The sequence below is a fragment of the Manis pentadactyla genome, chromosome 1, assembly GCF_030020395.1.
Source record: "Manis pentadactyla isolate mManPen7 chromosome 1, mManPen7.hap1, whole genome shotgun sequence".
In the NCBI taxonomy this organism is placed as follows: domain Eukaryota; kingdom Metazoa; phylum Chordata; class Mammalia; order Pholidota; family Manidae; genus Manis; species Manis pentadactyla.
Window position 1 is genome coordinate 55,848,626 of NC_080019.1, and position 22,213 is coordinate 55,870,838.

Below are 22,213 nucleotides of genomic sequence, written 5' to 3' on the forward strand. Positions count from 1 at the left end.
TGGTCCATGGATCGGGTCTAGGTTTAGGATGAGGTGTTGGATAAGGAGCACAGGTGATATAGGGATACAGTTCGATTCGGATCCATCTCTGATGTGAGGGTGAGTGCAAGATTGAGTTTCATTTTAAGGTGAAGTGTGGGTGACACTAATGCTAAAGGTGAAGTGTAGGATCCTGACGCCAGGGCTAGGGCTGGAATTAGTTGTAAGTTAAGGTTTATGGGGAAGATTGAGTGACAGTTAGAATTCTGATCTGACTCTGATGTGAGGGCAATGGCCATAATGAGCTTCAGTTTTATGGGGAGGTATCACAGACGTCAATGCTGATGGTGGCAGTTCAGTTAAAGGGGCCTGTGCTAGGGTTAGGGTTTCCTGTAAGGGAATGCCTATTCATATGATACGTTTACGGAGAGAATTTTTGTTCATTTCTGATGTGAGTGCGAGGGTGAGATTGAGGCTCAGGGTAAAGATGTGTCTCCTAATTGGCATCAATGTTGAAGGCAAAGAATCTAGTACAGGGCTCGGGCCTAGGGTTATAGTTAGTTTGTCAGTAAGATTTACAGTATCATAGAGTTATATTTAGAGATAGCATCTGACTCTGATGTGAGGGCGATAGCCAGATTGAGCTTCATGTTTATGGTACGGCATGACAGACATTGAAGCTGATGGTGTCGGTTCAGGTAAAGTGGCCAGGGCTAGAGTTAAGGTATTGTGTTCTGTGAGGTGTACAGGAAGGATAGGGGTATGGACAGACTTAGGGCTTGTCTCTGATGTGAGGGCAAGTGCGAGATTGAGGTTCAGGGTTACGGTGAATGGTGGGTCATGCCAATGTTTACGGTAAATGGACAGGTCCAAGAGTCATGGCTAGGTTTTGGATTAGTGGGTCGTTCTGTTATACAGAAAGGATAATTTTAGGATTAACGGTAGGGTCCAGCTCTGATGTGAGTGCGAGTGTGAAATTGCGATTCAGTGTTGAGGAGGTCCCTGGGTGATGTCAATGGTGTCGTTGTGTGGATAGGCCAAGGACTCAGTGCTAGGGTTAAAATTTTGTGTTCTCTCTGGTTTCTGGATACATGAGCATTATGGAAAGATTTAGGTTCTGGGTCTGATGTGACGGGGAGTGCAAGATGGTGGATCAGAGTTATGGTGAGGCATGGGTGATGTCAGTGGACAATTTGAGGTGTAAGGACCTCGGGCCAGGGCTAGGGTTAAGGATAGGTTTTTGGGAAGCTGTAGAGGAATGGTATTGTTACGTTTAGACTTAGGTTCCTTCTCTTACGTTAGGGAGACTATGCGATTATGGTTCCAGGATTACAGTGAGGCAAGGTTGATATCCAAGGTGACGGTGGAGTTTCAGGAAACAGTTCTCGCTAGGGTTAGGGTAATGTAATCATTAAAGGGTATGGGGTTTACATGGATACGGCTCGGTTTTGCATCCTACTCTGATGTGAGAGGAATACCAGTTTGATCTTGATCATCATGGTGTGGCATAGGTGACATCAATGCTAATGCTGAGGATCCAGCTTAAGGGACCTTGTTTAGGGGCAGGGTTTTCAGAAAGGAAAAGTCTATGCAGAAGATATGGTTATATACCTAATTAGGGTGCAATTTTGATGTCAGGGCGAGTGTGAGGTCGAGTCACATGGTTGAGGGTGTCATAGGTGATATCAATGCTGAAGGCGAAATCTCTGGTCCATGGATCGGGTCTAGGTTTAGGTTGAGGTGTTTCATAAGGAGTACGGGTGATATAGGGTTACAGTTAGATTCGGATCCATCTCTGATGTGAGGGCGAGTGCAAGATTGAGTTTCATTTTAAGGTGAAGTGTGGATGACACTAATGATAAAGGTGAAGTGTCGGATTCTGACGCCAGGGCTAGGGCTGGAATTAGCTGTAAGTTAAGGTGTATGGGGCTGATTGAGTGTCAGTTAGAGTTCTGACCCGACTCTGATGTGAGGGCAATGGCAAGAATGAGCTTTAGCTTTATGGGGAGGAATGACAGACGCCAATGCTGATGGTGGCAGGTCAGATAAAGGGGCCTGGGATAGGGTTAGGGGTTCCTGTGAGGGAAAGTCTATGCATATGATACGGTTACGGAGAGAATTTGGGTTCAATTCTGATGTGAGTGCGAGGGTGAGATTGAGGCTCAGGGTAAATATGTGCCTCCTATTCGGCAGCAATGTTGAAGGCGGAGTATCTAGTCCAGGGCTCGTGTCTAGGGTTAGGCTTAGGTGTTCAGTAAGATTTACAGGAACATACGGTTACATTTAGAGTTCGCATCGGAAACTGATGTGAGGGCGATGGCCAGTCTGAGATTCAGGTTTACTTTGCGGCACGACAGGCGTTGAAGCTGATGGCAAAGTTTAGGTAAAGTGGCCAGGATTAGAGATAGGGTATTGTGTTCTGTGAGGTGCACAGGAAGGCTAGGGTGAAGGACAGACTTAGGGCATGTCTCTGATGTGAGGACAAGTTCGAGATTGAGGTTCAGGATTATGGTGAAACGTGCCTGATGCCAGTGGTTACGTTGAAAGGACAGGTAAAGAGTCATGGCTAGGGTTGAGATTAGTGGGTCATTCTGTTCTTCAGAAAGGATAAGTTAAGGTCTAGGGTTACTGTCCAGCTCTGATGTGATTGCGACTCTGAAATTGCGATTCAGTGTTGAGGAGGGCCCTTGGTGATATCGATACTGACGTTTTGTGGATAGGCCCAGGATTCAGTGCTAGGGTTTAAATTTTGTGTTCTCTCTGGTTTCCTGAGACATTAGCATTACGGAAAGAGTTAGGTTCTGGGTCTGATGTGACGGGGAGTGGAAGATGTTGGATCAGGTTTTTGGAGAGGCATGGGTGACGTCAATGTTCCAGGTGAGCTGTCAGGAAAACTGGCCAGGGCTAGGCTTAGGGTTAGGTTTTTCGCTAGGTATAGAGAGAGTATATTTTTACGTTTAGACATAGGTTCTTTCTCTTACGTTAGGGAGACTATGGGATTATGGTTCCAGGATTACAGTGAGGCAAGGGTGATATCCAAGGTGATGGTGGAGTTTCAGGAAACAGGTCCGCTCTAGTGTTATTGTTATGTAATCGTTAAACGGTATAGGGTTTACGTGGATACGGCTCGATTTTGGATCCTACTCTGATGTGAGGGCGATTGCCAGATTGATCTTGATCATCATGGTGTGGCATAGGTGACACCAATGCTAATGCTGAGGATCCAGCTTAAGGGACCTTGTTTAGGGGCAGGGTTTTCAGAAAGGAAAAGTCTATGCAGAAGATATGGTTATGGACCTAATTAGGGTGCAATTTTGATGTCAGAGCGAGTGTGAGGTCGAGTCACATGGTTGAGGGAGTCATAGGTGATGTCAATGCTGAAGGCGAAATCTCTGGTCCATGGATCGGGTCTAGGTTTAGGTTGAGGTGTTTGATAAGGAGTACGGGTGATATAGGGCTACAGTTAGATTCGGATCCATCTCTGATGTGAGGGCGAGTGCAAGATTGAGTTTCATTTTAAGGTGAAGTGTGGATGACACTAATGATAAAGGTGATGTGTTTGATCCTGACGCCAGGGCTAGGGCTGGAATTAGTTGTAAGTTAAGGTGTATGGGGCTGATTGAGTGACAGTTAGAGTTCTGACCCGACTCTGATGTGAGGGCAATGGCCAGAATGAGCTTTAGCTTTATGGTAGGAATGACCGACGCCAATGCTGTTGGTGGCTGGTCAGTTAAAGGGGCCTGCGATAGGGTTAGAGGTTCCTGTGAGGGAAAGTCTATGCATATGATACGGTTACGGAGAGAATTTGGGTTCAATTCTGATGTGAGTGCAAGGGTGAGATTGACGCTCAGGGTAAAGATGTGCCTCCTATTCGGCAGCAATGTTGAAGGCGGAGTATCTTGTCCAGGGCTCGTGTCTAGGGTTAGGCTTAGGTGTTCAGTAAGATTTACATTAACATACGGTTACATTTAGGGTTCGCATCGGAAACTGATGTGAGGGCGATGGCCAGTCTGAGCTTCAGGTTTGCTTTGCGGCACGACAGGCGTTGAAGCTGATGGCAAAGTTTAGGTAAAGTGGCCAGGATTAGAGATAGGGTATTGTGTTCTGTGAGGTGTACAGGAAGGCTAGGGTGAAGGACAGACTTAGGGCAGGTCTCTGATGTGAGGGCAAGTTCGAGATTGAGGTTCAGGATTACGGTGAAACGTGCCTGATGCCAGTGTTTACGTTGAAAGGACAGGTAAAGAGTCATGGCTAGGGTTGAGATTAGTGGGTCATTCTGTTCTTCAGAGAGGATAAGTTAAGTATTAGGGTTAGGGTCCAGCTCTGATGTGAGTGCGACTCTGTAATAGCGATTCAGTGTTGAGGAGGGCCCTTAGTGATATCGATGCTGTCGTTTTGTGGATAGGCCCAGGATTCAGTGCTAGGGTTAAAATTTTGTGTTCTCTCGGATTCCAGACATATTAGCATTACGGAAAGAGTTAGGTCCTGGTTCTGATGTGACGGGGAGTGCAAGATGTTGGATCAGGGTTATGGTGAGGCATGGGTGACGTCAGTGTTCCAGGTGAGCTGTCAGGACCACTGGCCACAGCTAGGCTTAGGGTTAGGTTTTACGTTAGGTGTAGAGAGAGGGTATTGTTACATTTAGACATAGGGTCCTTCTCTTACGTTAGGGCGAAAGTGCGCTTCAGTTCCAGGATTACAGTGAGGCAATAGTGGTATCCATGGTGATTTTGGAGTTTCAGGCCACAGGTCGGGGCTAGGGTTAAGGTTAAGTAATCGTAATAGGGTATGGGGTTTACGTGGATATGGCTCCATTTTGGATCCTACTCTGATGTGAGGGCGAAGGCCAGGTTGATCTTGATCATTATGGTGTGACATAGGTGACGTCAATGCTGACGCTGAGGGTCCAGGTTAAGGAACCTTGGTTATTGGTTGGGTTTTCTGTAAGGAAAAGTCTATGCAGAAGATATGGTTATGGACATAATTAGGGTGAAATTTCGATGTCAGGGAGAGTGTGAGGTCGAGTCACAGGGTTGAGGGTGTCATAGGTGATATCAACGGTGAAGGCGAAATATCTGGTCCATGGATCGGGTCTAGGTTTAGGTTGAGGTGTTTGATACGGAGTACGGGTGAGATAGGGTTACAGTTAGATTCGGATCCATCTCTGATATAGGTCGAGTGGAAGATTGAGTTTCAGTTTTTAGGTGAAGTGTGGATGACATTAATGCTTAAGCTGAAGTGTCAGATCCTGACGAAAGGGCTAGGGCTGGCATTAGTCGTAAGTTAAGGTGTATGGGGCTGATTGAGTGACAGTTAGAGTTCTGATCTGACTCTGATGTGAGGTCAATGGCCAGAATGAGCTTCAGTTTTATGGGGAGGAAGGACAGACGTCAATGCTGATGGTGGCCGTTCAGTTAAAGGGGCCTGGGCTAGGGTTAGGGTTTCCTGTAAGGGAATGTCTATGCATATGATACGTTTATTGAGAGAAATACGGTTCAATTCTAATGAGAGTGCGAGGGCGAGATTGAGGCTCAGGGTAAAGATGTGTCTCCTATTTGGCATCAATGTTGAAGGCTAAGAATCTAGTCAAGCGCTCGGGCCTAGGGTTAGGGTTAGGCGTTCAGTAATATTTACCGTAACATAGAGTTATATTTAGAGTTAGCATCTGACTCTGATGTGAGGGCGATGGCCAAATTGAGCTTCATGTTTACGGTACGGCATGAAAGACATTGTAGCTGATGGTGTCGCCTCAGGTAAAGTGGCCAGGGCTAGAGTTAGGGTATTGTGTTCTGTGAGGTGTACAGGAAGGATAGGTGTATGGACAGACTTAGGGCTTGTCTCTGATGTGAGGGCAAGTGCGAGATTGAGGGTCAGGATTACGGTGAATGGAGGGTCATGACAATGTTTACGGTTAATTTACAGGTCCAAGAGTCATAGCTAGGGTTTGGATTAGTGGGTCGTTCTGTTGTACAGAAAGATAATTTTAGGATTAAGGGTAGGGTCCAGCTCTGATGTGAGTGCGAGTGTGAAATTGCGATTCAGTGTTGAGGAGGTCCCTGGGTGATGTCAATGCTCTCGTTGTGTGGATAGGCCCAGGACTCAGTGCTAGGGTTAAAATTTTGTGTTCTCTCTGGTTTCCGGATACCTGAGCATTATGGAAAGATTTAGGTTCTGGGACTGATGTGCCGGGGTGTGGAAGATGGTGGATATGGGTTATGGTGAGGCATGGGTGAAGTCAGTGGTCAAGGTGAGGTGTCAGGACTTCGTGCCAGGGCTCGGGTTAGGGTTAGGTTTTTGGGAAGCTGTAGAGGAATGGTACTGTTACGTTTAGACTTAGGTTCCTTCTCTTACGTTAGGAAGACTATGCGATTATGGTTCCAGGATTACAGTGAGGCAAGGATGATATCCAAGGTTATGGTGGAGTTTGAGGAAACAGGTCCGCACTAGGGTTAGGGTTATGTAATCGTTAAAGGGTATGGGGTTTACGTGGACACGGCACGATATTGGATCCTACTCTGATGTGAGGGCAATGGCCAGATTGATCTTGACCATGATGGTGTGGCATAGTTGATATCCATGCTGACGCTGAGGATCCAGTTTAAGGGACGATGATTTGGGGCAGGGTTTTCAGTAAGGAAAAGTCTATGCAGAATTTATGGTTATGGACATAATTAGGGTGCAATTTTGATGTCAGAGCGAGTGTGAGGTCGAGTCACGGGGTTGAGGGAGTCATAGGTGATATCAATGGTGAAGGCGAAACCTCTGGTCCATGGATCGGGACTAGGGTTAGGTTGAGGTTTTTAATAAGGAGTACGTGTGATATAGGGTTACAGTTAGATTCGGATTCATCTCTGATGTGAGGACGAGTGCAAGATTAAGTTTCATTTTAAGGTGAAGTGTGAGTGACACTAATGCTAATGCTGAAGTGTCGGATCCTGACGCCAGGGCTAGGGCTGGAATTAGTTGTAAGTTAAGGTGTATGGGGATGGTTGAGTGAGAGAAAGAGTTCTGATCCGACTCTGATGTGAGGGCAATGGACAGAATGAGATTTATTTTTATGTGGAGGATTGACAGATGCCAATCCTGATGGTGGCAGGTCAGGTAAAGGGGCCTGGTCTAGGGTTAGGGTTTCCTGAGAGGGAAAGTCTATGCATATGATATGGTTATGGAGAGAATTTGGTTTCAATTCTGATGTGAGTGCGAGGGGGAGATTTAGGCTCAGGGTAAAGATGTGCTTCCTAGTCGGCAGCAATGTTGAAGGCGGAGTATCTAGTCCAGGGCTCGTGTCTAAGGTCAGGCTTAGGTGTTCACTAAGATTTACAGAAACATAGAGTTACATTTAGAGTTCGCATCTGACACTGATGTGAGGGCGATGGCCAGACTGAGCTTCAGGTTTACTTTGCGGCATGACTGACGTAGAAACTGATGGCAACGTTTTGGTAAAGTGGCCGGGGTTAGAGATAGGGTATTGTGTTCAGTGAGGTGTACAGGAAGGATAGGGTGAAGGACAGACTTAGGGCTGGTCTCTGATGTGAGGGCAAGTGCGAGATTGAGGTTCAGGATTATGGTGAAGCGTGCCTGATGCCAGTGGTTACGTTGAAAGGACAGGTAAAGAGACATGGCTTGGGTTGAGATTAGTGGGTCATTCTGTTCTTCAGAAAGGATAAGTTAAGGACTAGGGTTAGGGTCCAGCTCTGATGTGAGTGCGACTCTGAAATTGCGTTTCAGTGTTGAGGAGGGCCATTGGTGATGTCTATGCTGTCGTTTTGTGGATAGGCCCAGGATTCAGTGCTAGGGATAAAATTTTGTGTTCTCTCTGGTTTCCAGAGACTTTAGCATTACGGAAAGAGTTAGGTTCTGGGTCTGATGTGACGGGGAGTGCAAGATGTTGGATCAGGATTATGGTGAGGCATGGGTGACGTCAGTTGTCATGGTGAGGTGTCAGGACCATATCCAGGGATAGGGATAGGGTTAGGTTTTTGGGAAACTGTAGAGGGATGGTGTTGTTACGTTAAGATTTATGTTCCTTCTCTTACGTTAGTGTGACTATGCGATTCAGTTCCAGGATTACAGTGAGGCAAGGGTGATATCCAAGTTGATTTTGGAGCTTCAGGCCACATGTCGGCGCTAGGGTTAGGGTTATTACTCGTTAAAGGGAAAGGGGTTTACGTGGATACGGCTCGATTTTGGATCCTACTCTGATGTGAGGGCGAAGGCAAGATTGATCTTGATCATCATGGTGAGGCATAGTTGACATCAATGCTGACGCTGAGGATCCAGCTTAAGGGACCTAGTTTAGGGGTAGGGTTTTCAGTAAGGAAAAGTCTATGTAGAAGATATGTTTATGGACATAATTAGGGTGGAATTTTGATTCAGGGCGATTGTGAGGTCGAGTCACAGGGTTGAGAGAGTCATAGGTGATATCAATGGTGAAGGCGAAATCTGGTCCATGGATCGGGTCTAGGGTTAGGTTGAGGTGTTTGCTAAGGAGTACGGGTGATATAGGGTAACAGTTAGATTCGGATCCATCTCTGATGTGAGGGCGAGTGCAAGATTGAGTTTCATTTTAAGGTGAAGTTTGGGTGACACTAATGCTAAAGCTGAAGTTTCGGATCCTGACGCCAGGGCTAGGGCTGGAATTAGTTGTAAGTTAAGGTGTATGGGGCTGATTCAGTGACAGTTAGAGTTCTGATCTGACTCTGATGTGAGTGCAATGGCCAGAATGAGCTTTAGTTTTATGGGGAGGAATGACAGACGCCAATGCTGATGGTGGCAGGTCAGTTAAAGTGGCCTGGGCTAGGGTTAGGGTCTCCTGTGAGGGAAAGTCTATGCATATGATACGGTTACGGAGAGAATTTGGGTTCAATTCTAATGTGAGTGCGAGGGTGAGATTGAGTCTCAGGGTAAAAATGTGCCTCCTAGTCGGTAGCAATGTTGAAGGCGGAGTATCTAGTCCAGGGCTCGTGCCTAGGGTTAGGCTTAGGTGTTCAGTAAGATATACAGGAACATAGAGTTACATTTAGAGTTCGCATCTGACACTGATGTGAGGGCGATGGCCAGACTGAGCTTCAGGTTTACTTTGCGGCATGACAGACGTTGAAGCTGATGGCAAAGTTTAGGTAAAGTGGCCAGGGTTAGAGATAGGGTATTGTGTTCTGTGAGGTGTACAGGAAGGACAGGGTGAAGGACAGACTTAGAGCTGGTCTTTGATGTGAGGGCAAGTTCGAGATTGAGGTTCAGGATTACGTTGAAGCGTGCCTGATGCCAGAGGTTACGTTGAAAGGACAGGTAAAGAGTCATGGCTTGGGTTGAGATTAGTGGGTCATTCTGTTCTTCAGAAAGGATAAGTTAAGGATTAGGGTTAGTGTCCAGCTCTAATGTGAGTGTGACTCTAAAATTGCGTTTCTGTGTTGAGGAGGGCCTTTGGAGATGTCGATGCTGAAGTTTTGTGGATAGGCCCAGGATTCAGTGCTAGGGTTAAAATTTTGTGTTCTCTCTGGTTTCCAGAGACATTAGCATTACGGAAAGAGTTATGTTCTGGGTCTGATGTGACGGGGAGTGCAAGATGTTGGATCAGGGTTATGGTGAGGCATGGGTGACGTCAATGTTCCAGGTGAGCTGTCAGGACCACTGGCCAGTTATAGGCTTAGGGTTAGGTTTTTCTTAGGTGTAGAGAGAATATATTGTTACATTTAGACATAGGGTCCTTCTCTTACGTTAGGGCGAATGTGCGATTCAGTTCCAGGATTACAGTGAGGCAATTGTGGTATCCATGTTGATTTTGGAGTTTCAGGCCACAGGTCCTCGCTAGGGTTAGGGTTATGTAATCGTAAAAGGGTATGGGTTTTACGTGGATATGGCTCAATTTTGGATCCTAATCTGATGTGAGGGCGATGGCCAGATTGATCTTGATCATCATGGTGTGACATAGCTGACGTCAATGCAGACGCTGAGGGTCCAGGTTAAGGGACCTTGGTTAGGGGTAGGCTTTTCTGTAAGGAAAAGTCTATGCAGAAGATATGGTTATGGACATAATTAGGGTGAAATTTTGATGTCAGGGTGAGTGTGAGGTCGAGTCACAGGGTTGAGGGTGTCATAGGTGATATCAATGGTGAAGGCGAAATATCTGGTCCATGGATCGGGTCTAGGTTTAGGTTGAGGTGTTTGATACGGAGTACGGGTGAGATAGGGTTACAGTTAGATTCGGATCCATCTCTGATGTGAGGGCGAGTGGAAGATTAAGTTTCAGTTTTAAGGTGAGGTGTGGATGACATTAATGCTTAAGGTGAAGTGTCAGATCCTGACGAAAGGGCTAGGGCTGGCATTAGTCGTAACTTAAGGTGTATGGGGCTGATTGAGTGACAGTTAGAGTTCTGATCTGACTCTGATGTGAGGGCAAAGGCCAGAGTGAGCTTCAGTTTTATGGGGAGGAATGACAGACGTCAATGCTGATGGTGGCAGTTTCCTCTAATGGGGCCTGGGCTAGGGTTAGGGTTTCCTGTAAGGGAATGTCTATGCATATGATACGATTACGGAGAGAATTTGGGTTCAATTCTGATGTGAGTGCGAGGGTGAGATTGAGGCTCAGGGTAAAAATGTGCCTCCTAGTCGGCAGCAATGTTGAAGGCGGAGTATCTAGTCCAGGGCTCGTGTCTAGGGTTAGGCTTAGGTGTTCAGTAAGATATACAAGAACATAGAGTTACATTTAGAGTTCGCATCTGACACTGATGTGAGGGCGATGGCCAGACTGAGCTTCAGGTTTACTTTGCGGCATGACAGACGTTGAAGCTGATGGCGACGTTTAGGTAAATTGGCCAGGGTTAGAAATAGGGTATTGTGTTCTGTGAGGTGTACAGGAAGGATAGGTTGAAGGACAGACTTAGGGCTGGTATCTGATGTGAGGGCAAGAACGAGATTGAGGTTCAGGATTACGGTGAAGCGTGCCTGATACCAGAGGTTACGTTGAAAGGACAGGTAAAGAGTCATGGCTAGGATTGAGATTAGTTGGTCATTCTGTTCTTCAGAAAGGATAAGTTAAGGATTAGGGTTAGGGTCCAGCTCTAATGTGAGTGTGACTCTGAAATTGCGTTTCTGTGTTGAGGAGGGCCCTTGTAGATGTCGATGCTGACGTTTTGTGGATAGGCCCAGGATTCAATGCTAGGGTTAAAATTATGTGTTCTCTCTGGTTTCCAGAGAAATTAGCATTACGGAAAGAGTTAGGTTCTGGGTCTGATGTGACGGGGAGTGCAAGATGTTGGATCAGGGTTATGGTGAGGCATGGGTGACGTCATAGTTCCAGGTGAGCTGTCAGGACAACTGGCCAGTGATAGGCTTAGGGTTAGGTTTTTCGTTAGGTGTAGAGAGAGGGTACTGTTACATTTAGACATAGGGTCCTTCTCTTACGTTAGGGCGAATGTGCGATTCAGTTCCAGGATTACAGTGAGGCAATTGTGGTATCCATGGTGATTTTGTAGTTTCAGGCCACAGGTCCTCGCTAGGGTTAGGGTTATGTAATCGTAAAAGGGTATGGGTTTTACGTGGATATGGCTCAATTTTGGATCCTAATCTGATGTGAGGGCGATAGCCAGATTGTTCTTGATCATCATGGTGTGACATAGCTGACGTCAATGCAGACGCTGAGGGTCCAGGTTAAGAGACCTTGGTTAGGGGTAGGCTTTTCTGTAAGGAATAGTCTATGCAGAAGATATGGTTATGGACATAATTAGGGTGAAATTTTGATGTCAGGGTGAGTGTGAGGTCGAGTCACAGGGTTGAGGGAGTCATAGGTGATATCAATGGTGAAGGCGAAATATCTGGTCCATGGATCAGGTCTAGGTTTAGGTTGAGGTGTTTGATACGGAGTACGGGTGAGATAGGGTTACAGTTAGATTCGGATCCATCTCTGATGTGTGGGCGAGTGGAAGATTGGGTTTCAGTTTTAAGGTGAGGTGTGGATGACATTAATGCTTAAGGTGAAGTGTCAGATCCTGACGAAAGGGCTAGGGCTGGCATTAGTCGTAAGTTAAGGTGTATGGGGCTGATTGAGTGACAGTTAGAGTTCTGATCTGACTCTGATGTGAGGGCAATTTCCAGAATGAGCTTCAGTTTTATGGGGAGGAATGACAGACGTCAATGCTGATGGTGGCAGTTCAGTTAAAGGGGCCTGGGATAGGGTTAGGGTTTCCTGTAAGGGAATGTCTATGCATATGATACGTTACGGAGAGAATTAGGGTTCAATTCTGATGTGAGTGCGAGGGTGAGATTGAGGCTCAGGGTAAAGATGTGTCTCCTAGTTGGCATCAATGTTGTATTCGAGGAATCTAGTCCAGGGCTCTGGCCTAGGGTTAGGGTTATGAGCTCAGTAAGATTTACATTAAAATAGAGTTATATTGAGAATTTGCTCTGACCCTGATGTGAGGGCGATGGCCAGATTCAGCTTCAGGTTTATAGTGTGGCATGACAGACATTGAAGTTGATGGTGTCGGCTCAGATAAATTAGCCAGGGCGAGAGTTCGGTTACTGTTTTCTGTGAGGTGTACAGGAAGGATAAGGTGATGGACAGACTTAGGGCTGGTCTCTGATATAAGGGCAAGTGCGAGATTGAGGTTCAGGACTACGGTGAAGGTTGGGTGACACCAATGGGTATGGTGAATTGCAGTTCCAAGAGTCATGGCTATGGTTAGGATTATTGAGTCGTTCTGTTCTACAGGAAGGATAAGTTATGGATTAAGGCTAGGATCCAGTTCTGATGTGTTTGCTGGTGTGAAATTGCGTTTCAGTGTTGAGAAGGGCCCTGGGTGATGTCAATGCTGATGTTGTGGGATTAGGCCCAGGATTCAGTACTAGGGTTCAAATTTGGTGTTCACTCTGGTTTCTGGAGACAAACGCATTACAGAAAGTGTTAGTTTCTGGGTCTGATGTTATGGGGAGCGCAAGATGGTGGATAAGGGTTATGGTGAGGCATTGGTGATGCCAGTTGTCATGGTGAGGTGTCAGGTCCATATCCAGGGATAGGGATAGGGTTAGGTTTTTGGGAAACTGTAGAGGGATGGTGTTGTTACGTTAAGATTTAGTTTCCTTCTCTTACGTTAGGGTGACTATACGATTCAGTTCCAGGATTACAGTGAGGCAAGGGTGATATCCAAGTTGATGGTGGAGCTTCAGGCCACATGTCGGCGCTATTGTTAGGGTTATTACTCGTTAAAGGGAAATGGGTTTACGTGGATACGGCTCGATTTTGGATCCTACTCTGATGTGAGGGCGAAGGCCACATTGATCTTGATCATCATGGTGAGGCATAGGTGACATCAATGCTGACGCTGACGGTCCAGCTTAAGGGACCTTGTTTAGGGGTAGGGTTTTCAGTAAGGAAAAGTCTATGTAGAAGATATGTTTATGGACATAATTAGGGTGCAATTTTGATTCAGGGCGATTGTGAGGTCGAGTCACAGGGTTGAGGGAGTCATAGGTGATATCAATGGTGAAGGCGAAATCTCTGGTCCATGGATCGGGTCTAGGGTTAGGTTGAGGTGTTTGCTAAGGAGTACGGGTGATATAGGGTAACAGTTAGATTAGGATCCATCTCTGATGTGAGGGCGAGTGCAAGATTGAGTTTCATTTTAAGGTGAAGTTTGGGTGACACTAAGGCTAAAGCTGAAGTGTCGGATCCTGACTCCAGGGCTAGGGCTGGAATTAGTTGTATGTTAAGGTGTATGGGGCTGATTGAGTGACAGTTAGAGTTCTGATCTGACTCTGATGTGAGTGCAATGGCCAGAATGACCTTTAGTTTTATGGGGAGGAATGACAGACGCCAATGCTGATGGTGGCAGGTCAGTTAAAGGGGCCTGGGCTAGGGTTAGGGTTTCCTGTGAGGGAAAGACTATGCATATGATACTGTTACGGAGAGAATTTGGGTTCAATTCTGATGAGAGTGCGAGGGTGAGATTGAGGCTCAGGGTAAAAATGTGCCTCCTAGTCGGCAGCAATGTTGAAGGCGGAGTATCTAGTCCAGGGCTCGTGTCTAGGATTAGGCTTAGGTGTTCAGTAAGATATACAGGAACATAGAGTTATATTTAGAGTTCGCATCTGACACTGATGTGAGGGCGATGGCCAGACTGAGCTTCAGGTTTACTTTGCGGCATGACAGACGTTGAAGCTGATGGCAACGTTTAGGTATAGTGGCCAGGGTTAGAGATAGGGTATTGTGTTCTGTCAGGTGTACAGAAAGGATAGAGTGAAGGAAAGACTTAGGGCTGGTCTCTGATGTGAGGGCAAGTTCGAGATTGAGGTTCAAGGTTATGTTGAAGCGTGCCTGATGCCAGAGGTTACGTTGAAAGGACAGGTAAAGAGTCATGGCTAGGGTTGAGATTAGTGGGTCATTCTTCAGAAAGGATAAGTTAAGGATTAGGGTTAGGGTCCAGCTCTGATGTGAGTGCGACTCTGAAATTGCGTTTCTGTGTTGAGGAGGGCCCTTGGAGATGTCGATGCTGACGTTTTGTGGATAGGCCCAGGATTCAGTGCTAGGGTTAAAATTTTGTGTTCTCTCTGGTTTCCAGAGACATTAGCATTACGGAAAGAGTTATGTTCTGGGTCTGATGTGACGGGGAGTGCAAGATGTTGGATCAGGGTTATGGTGAGGCATGGGTGACGTCAATGTTCCAGGTGAGCTGTCAGTACCACTGGCCATTTATAGGCTTAGGGTTTGGTTTTTCTTTAGGTGTAGAGAGAGGGTATTGTTACATTTAGACATAGGGTCCTTCTCTTACGTTAGGGCGAATGTGCGATTCAGTTCCAGGAGTACAGTGAGGCAATTGTGGTATCCATGTTGATTTTGGAGTTTCAGGCCACAGGTCCTCGCTAGGGTTAGGGTTATGTAATCGTAAAAGGGTATGGGTTTTACGTGGATATGGCTCAATTTTGGATCCTAATCTGATGTGAGGGCGATGGCCAGATTGATCTTGATCATCATGGTGTGACATAGCTGACGTCAATGCAGACGCTGAGGGTCCAGTTTAAGGGACCTTGGTTAGGGGTTGGGTTTTCAGTAAGGAAAAGTCTATGTAGAAGATATGGTTTTGGACATAATTAGGGTGCAATTTTGATTCAGGGCGAGTGTGAGGTCGAGTCACAGTGTTGAGGGAGTCATAGGTGATATCAATGGTGAAGGCGAAATCTCTGGTCCATGGATCGGGTCTAGGGTTAGGTTGAGGTGTTTGCTAAGGGGTACGGGTGATATAGGGTAACAGTTAGATTCGGATCCATCTCTGATGTGAGGGCGAGTGCAAGATTGAGTTTCATTTTAAGGTGAAGTTTGGGTGACACTAATACTAAAGCTGAAGTGTCGGATCCTGACGCCAGGGCTAGGGCTGGAATTAGTTGTAAGTTAAGGTGTATTGGGCTGACTGAGTGACAGTTAGAGATCTGATCCGTCTCTGATGTGAGGGCAATGGCCAGAGTGAGCTTCAGGATTATGGGGAGGAATGACAGACATCAATGTTGATGGTGGCAGTTCAGTTAATGGGGCCTGGGCTAGGTTTAGGGTTTCCTGTGAGGGAAAGTCTATGCATATGATACGGTTACGGGGAGAATTTGGGTTCAATTCTGATGTGAGTGCGAGGGTGAGATTGAGGCTCAGAGTAAAGATGTGTCTCCTAGTTGGCATCAGTGTTGAAATCAAAGAATCTAGTCCAGGGCTCGGTCCTATTGTTAGGTTTAGTTCGTCAGTAAGATTTACAGTAACATAGAGCTTTATTTAGAGTTAGCATCTGACTCTGATGTGAGGGTGATATCCAGATTGAGCTTTATGTTTACGGTACGGCATGACAGACATTGAAGCTGATGGTGTCGGCTCAGGTTAAGTGGCCAGAGCTAGAGTTAGGGTATTGTTTTCTGTGAGGTGTACAGGAAAGATAGGGATATGGACAGACTTAGGGCTGATCTCAGATGTGACGGCAAATGCGAGATTGTGGTTCAGGATTACGGTGAAATGTGGGTGTTGCCAGTGGTTACGGTGAATGGAGAGGTTCATGAGTCATGGCTAGGGTTATGATTAGTGGGTCGTTCTGTTCTACAGAATGGATAAGTTAAGGATTAAGCTTTGTGTCCAGCTCTGATGTGGGTGCGAGTGTCAAATTGCGATTCAGTGTTGAGGAGGGCCCTGGGTGATATCAATGCTGACGGTGTGTGGATAACCCAGGACTCAATGCTAGGTTTAAAATTTTGTGTTCTCTCTGGTTTCAGGATTCATTAGCATTACGGAAAGAGTTAGATTCTGGGTCTGACGGGATGGGTAGCGCAACAGTGTGTATCAGGGTTTTGGTGGGCCATGGGTGACGTCAGTGATCAACGTGAGCTGTCAGGAGCACGGGTCTGGGCTAGGATTAGGGTTAGGTTTTTGGGAAGCTGTAGAGGTATGGTATTGTTACGATTAGAGTTAGGTTCCTTCTCTTACGTTGGGGCGAATATGCGATTCAATTCCAGAATTACAGTGAGGCATGGGTGATATCCATGGTGAAGGTGGTGTTTCAGGCCACAGGTCTGCGCTACGGTTAGGGTTATGTAATAGTTAAAGGTTATGGGGTGGACCGGCATACGGTTCGATTTGCATCCTACTCTTAGGTGAGGGCGAAGGCCAGATTGATTTGATCATCATGGTGTGGCATAAGTGACATCAATGCTGACGCTTAGGGTCCAGCTTAAGGGACCTTGTTTAGGGGCAGGGTTTTCAGTAAGGAAAAGTCTACACAGAAGATATGGTTATGGACATCATTCGGGTGCAATTTTGATGTCAGGGCGAGTTTGAGGTCGAGTTACAGAGTTGAGGGAGTCATAGGTGTTATCAATGGTGAAGGCGAAGTAACTGGACCATAGATCGGGTCTAGGGTTAGGTTTAGGTGTTCGATAAGGGTATGGGTGAGATAGGGTTACAGTTAGATTTGGATCAATCTCTGATGTGAGGGCGAGTGGAAGATTGACTTTCATTTTAAGGTGAAGTGTGGGTGACATTAATGCTTAAGGTAAAGTGTCAGATCCTGGCGCCAGGGCAAGGGCTGGAATTAGTTGTAAGTTAAGTTGTATGGGGCTGATTGAGTGACAGTTAGAGTTCTGATCCGACTCTGATGTGAGGGCAATGGCCAGAATGATCTTCAGGATTATGCGGTGGAGTGACAGATGTCAATGGTGATATTGGCAGTTCACTTAAAGGGGCCTGGGCTAGGGTTAGGGTTTCCTGTAAGGGAAAGTCTATGCAGATGATACGGTTATGGAGAGAATTTGGGTTCAATTCTGATGTGAGTGTGAGGGTGACATTGAGGCTTTCGGTAAAGATGTGCCTCCTAGTCGGCAGCAATGTTGTAGGCGGTGAATGTAGTCCAGGGCTTGGGAGTAGAGTTAGGTTACCGTGTTCAGTAATATTTACAGGAACATAGAATTACATTTAAAGTTCGCATATGACCCTGATGTGAGGGTGATGGCCACATTGAGCTTCTGGTTTACTTTGCGGCATGAGAGACGTTGAAGTTGATGGCGTCGGTTCAGGAAAACTGGCCAGGGTTAGAGTTATGTTATTGTGCTCTTTGAAGTTTACAGGAAGGATAGGGTAATGGAAAGACATAGGGCTGGTCTCTGATCTGAGGGCAAGTTCGAGATAGAGTTTCAGGAATATGGTGAAGCGTGCTTGATTGTAATGGTTATGGTGAAGTGAGAGGTAAAGAGTCATGGCTAGGGTTGAGATTAGTGGGCCGTAATTTTGTACAGAATGGATAAGTTAAGGATTAAGCTTAGGGTCCAGCTCTGATGTGATTGCGAGTGTGAAATTGCGATTAAGTTTTGAGGAGGGCCCTGGGTGATGTCAATGCTGACGTTGTGTGGATAGGCCCAGGACTCTGTGCTAGTACTAAAATTTTTTGTTCTCTCAGGTTTCTGGAGACATTAGCATTACCGAAAGGGTTAGGTTCTGGGTCTGATGTGACGGGTTGCGCAAGAATGTGGATCAGGGTTATGGTGAGGCATGGGTCACATCAGTGGTCAAGGTGAGGTGTCATGAACATGGGCCAGGGCTACGGTTATGGTTAGGTTTTTGGGAAGCTGTAGAGGAATGGTATTGTTACGTTTAGACTTAGGTTCCTTCTCTTACGTTAGGGAGACTATGCGATTATGGTTCCAGGACTACAGTGAAGCAAGGGTGATATCCTAGGTGATGGTGGAGTTTCAGGAAACAGGTCTGAGCTAGGATTAGAGTTATGTAATCGTTAAAGGGTATGGGGTTTACATGGATAAGGCTCGATTTTGGATCCTACTCTGATGTGAGGGCGACGGCCAGATTGATCTTGATCATCATGTTGTAACATAGGTTACATCAATGCTGACGCTTAGGGTCCAGGTTAAGGGACCTTGGTTAGCGGTAGGGTTTTTGTAAGGAAAAGTCTATGCAGAATATATGGTTGTGGATATGATTAGGGTGAAGTTTTGAAGTCAGGGCGAGTGTGTTGTCGATTCACAGGTATGAGGGTGTCATATTATCAATGGTCAAGGCGAAGTATATTGTCCAATGGTCTGTTCTAGGGTTAGGTTTAGGTGTTCGAAAAGGATTACCGGTGAGATAGGGTTACGGTTAGATTCGGATCCATTCTGATATGAGCGCGAGTGGAAGAATGAGTTTCAGTTTTAAGGTGAGGTGTGGGTGTCATTTATGCTTAAGGTGAAGTGTCAGATCCTGGTGCCAGGGCTAGGGCTGGCATTAGTTGTAAGTTAAGGTGTATGGGCTAATTGAGTGACAGTTATAATTGTGATCCGACTCTGATGTGAGGGCAACGGCCAGAATGAGCTTCTGGATTATGTCGAGGAATGACAGACGTCAATGCTGATGGTGGCGTTTCAGTTAAAGGGGCCTGGGCTAGGGTTAGGTTTTCCTGTAAAGAAAAGTCTATGCATATGATACGGTTATGCAGAGAATTTGGTTTCAATTCTGATGTAAGTGCGAGTGTGAGTTTGAGGATCAGGGTAAAGCTGTGCCTCCTATTCGGCAGCAATGTTGAAGACGGAGTATCTAGTACAGGGCTCAGGTCTGGGGTTAGGCTTAGGTGTTCAGTAAGATATACAGGAAAATAGAGTTACATTTAGTGTTCGCATCTGACACTGCTGTGAGGGTGATGGCCAGATTGAGGTTCAGGTTTACTTTGCGGCATGACAGACGTTGAAGCTGATCGCGTCGTATCTGGTAAAGTCGCCAGGGTTAGAGTTATGTTATTGAGTTCTGTGAGGTGTACAGGAATAATAGGGTGATGGACAGACTTAGGGCTTTTCACTGATGTGAGAGCAAGTTCGAGATTGTGGTTCAGGATTACGGTGAAGCGTGCCTGATGCCAATGTTTATGTTGAAGAGTCAGGTAAAGAGTCATGGCTAGGGTTGAGATTAGTGCGTCGTTCTGTTCTGCAGAAAAGATAAGTTAAGGATTAAGGTTAGGGTCCAGGTCTGATGTGAGTGCGAGTGTGAAATTGCGATTCAGTGTTGAGGAGGGCCCTGGGTATTGTCAATGGTGTTGTTGTGTGGATAGGCCCAGGACACAGTGCTAGTTTAAAATTTTGTGTTCTCTCTGGTTTCCAGAGACATTTGCATTACGGAAAGAGTTCTGTTCTCGGTATGATGTGACGGGGAGCGCAAGATGTTTAATCAGGGTTATTTTGAGGCATGGGTGACGTCAGTGTTCCAGGTGTGGTGTCACGACCACTGGCCAGGGCTAAGGTTAAGTTAATGTTTTTCGTTAGGTGTAGAGAGAGGGTATTATTACATTTAGACATAGGGTCCTTCTCTTACGTTAGGGCGAATATGCGATTCAGTTCCAGGATTACAGTGAGGCTAGGGTGATATCCACGGTGATGTAGTTTTAGGCAGCAGGTCCGCGCTAGGGTAAGGGTTATGTAATCGTTAAAGGGTATGGGGTGGACCGGGATACGGTTCGATTTGCATCCTACTCTGATGTGAGTGCGAAGGCCAAATTGATCTTCATCATCGTGGTGTGGCATCGGTGACATCAATGCTGACGCTGAGGGTTCAGTTTAATAGACCTGGGTTAGGGATAAGGTTTTCTGTCAGGAAAACTCTATGTGGTACATATAGTTATGGACAGAATTAGCTAGCATTTCTGATGTCAGGGCTAGTGTGAATTTGAGTCGCGTGGTTAAGGGAGTCATAGTTGATATCAATGGTGTAGATGAATTATCTGGTGAAGGGTCGCGTCTACGGTTAGATTTTGTTGTTCGATAATGAGTACGTTTGTGACCTGGTTACAGTTAGACTTCAGATCTATCTCTGATGTGAGGGCGAGTGCAAGATTGTGTTTCAGTTTTAAGTTGAGTTGTGGGTGACATTAATGCTTAAGGTGAAGTGTCAGATCCTGGCTCCAGGGCTATGGCTGGCATTAAATGTAACTTAAGATTTATTGGGCTGATTGAGTGACAGATTTCTGATCCGACTCTGATGTGAGGGCGACGACCAGAATGACCTTCAGGATTATGGGGAGGAAAGGCAGACGTCAATGCTGATGGTGGTGGTTCAGTAAAGGGGCCTGGGTTAGGGATAGTGTTTCATAAAGGAAACTCTAGGCATACGATACGGTTACGGAGATAATTTGGGTTCAATTCTGATGTGATTGCGTGGATGTGTTCGAGGATCAGGGTGAAGATGTGCCTCCTAGTTGGCAGCAATGTTGAAGTCGGGTTATCTACTCCAGGGCTCGGGACTAGGGTTAGGCTTAGGTGTTCAGTAAGACTTACAGTTACATAGAGTTATATTTAGAGTTCGCATCTGACCCTGATGTGAGGGCGACGGCTAGATTGAGCTTCAGGTTTACTTTGAGACATGATAGACGTTGAAGGTGCTGTTGTCGGTTCTGGTAAAGTGGCCAGGTTTAGCGTTATGTTATTTTGTTCTGTGAGGTGTACAGGAAGGATAGGGTGATGGACAGACTTAGGTTTTGTCACTGATGTGAGCGCAAGTTCGAGTTTGAGGTTCAGATTTATGGTGAAGCGTGCCTGATTCCAATGGTTACGGTGAAGGGACAGGTAAAGGGTCATGGCTTGGGTTGAGATTAGCGGGTCGTTGTGCTCTACAGAAAGGATAGGTTAAGTATTAGGGTTAGGGATCAGCACCGATGTGAGTGCGCTTCTGAAATTGCCTTTCAGTGTTGAGGAGGGCCCTGGGTGATGTCAACACTGACGTTTTGTGGATATGCCCAGGATACAGTGCTAGGGTTAAAATTTTGTGTTCTCCCTGGTTTCCAGAGACATTAGCATTAGGAAACGGTTAGTTTCTGGGTCTTATGTGACGGGGAGTGCAAGATGTAGGATCAGGGTTGCGGTGAGGCAATGGTGACGTCAATGTTCCATGTAAGGTGTCCGGACCACTGGCCAGGGCTAGGGTTAGGGTTAGGTATGTTGGTAGCTGTAGAGAGTGGGTATTGTTACATTTAGTCATAGGGTCCTTCTCTTACGTTAGGGCGAATGTGCGATTCAGTTCCAGGATTACAGTCAGGGAAGGTTGATATCCATGGTGATGGTGGATTTTCAGTCCACAAGTCTGCACTAGGGTTATGGTTATGTAATCGTTAAAGGGTATGGGGAGGAAAGGAATACGGTTCGACTTGCATCCTACCCTGACGTGAGGGGGAAGGCAAAATTGATCTTCATCATCGTGGTGTGGCATTGGTGACATCAATGCTGACGCTGCGGGTTCAAGTTAATAGATCTGGGTTAGGGATAAGGTTTTCTGGAAGTCAAAGTCTGTGCGCTACATATGGTTATAGACAGAATTAGGGAGCAGTTCTGATGTGAGGGCGAGTGTGAGATTGAGTCGCAGTTTCAAGGGAGTCATAGTAGATATCAATGGCGTAGGTGAATTATCTGGTCCTGGGTCGCATCTACAGTTAGATTTAGGTGTTCGATAAGGAATATGGATGTGATAGGGTCACAGGTAGAATTTAGGTCTATGTCTGATGTGAGGGAGAGTGCAAGATTGAGTTTCAAGTTTAAGCTGAAATGTGGGTAACATCAAAGATGAATGTGAAGTGTCAGATCCTGGCGCCAGGGCTAGGGTTAGCTTTAGTCGTAAGGTAAGGAATATGGGGCAGATTGACTGTTAGAGTTCTGATCTGACTCTGATGTGAAGGAAATGGGCAGAATGTGCTTCAGGATTATGGGGAGGAATGACAGAAGTCGATGCTGATGGTGTCGGTTCACT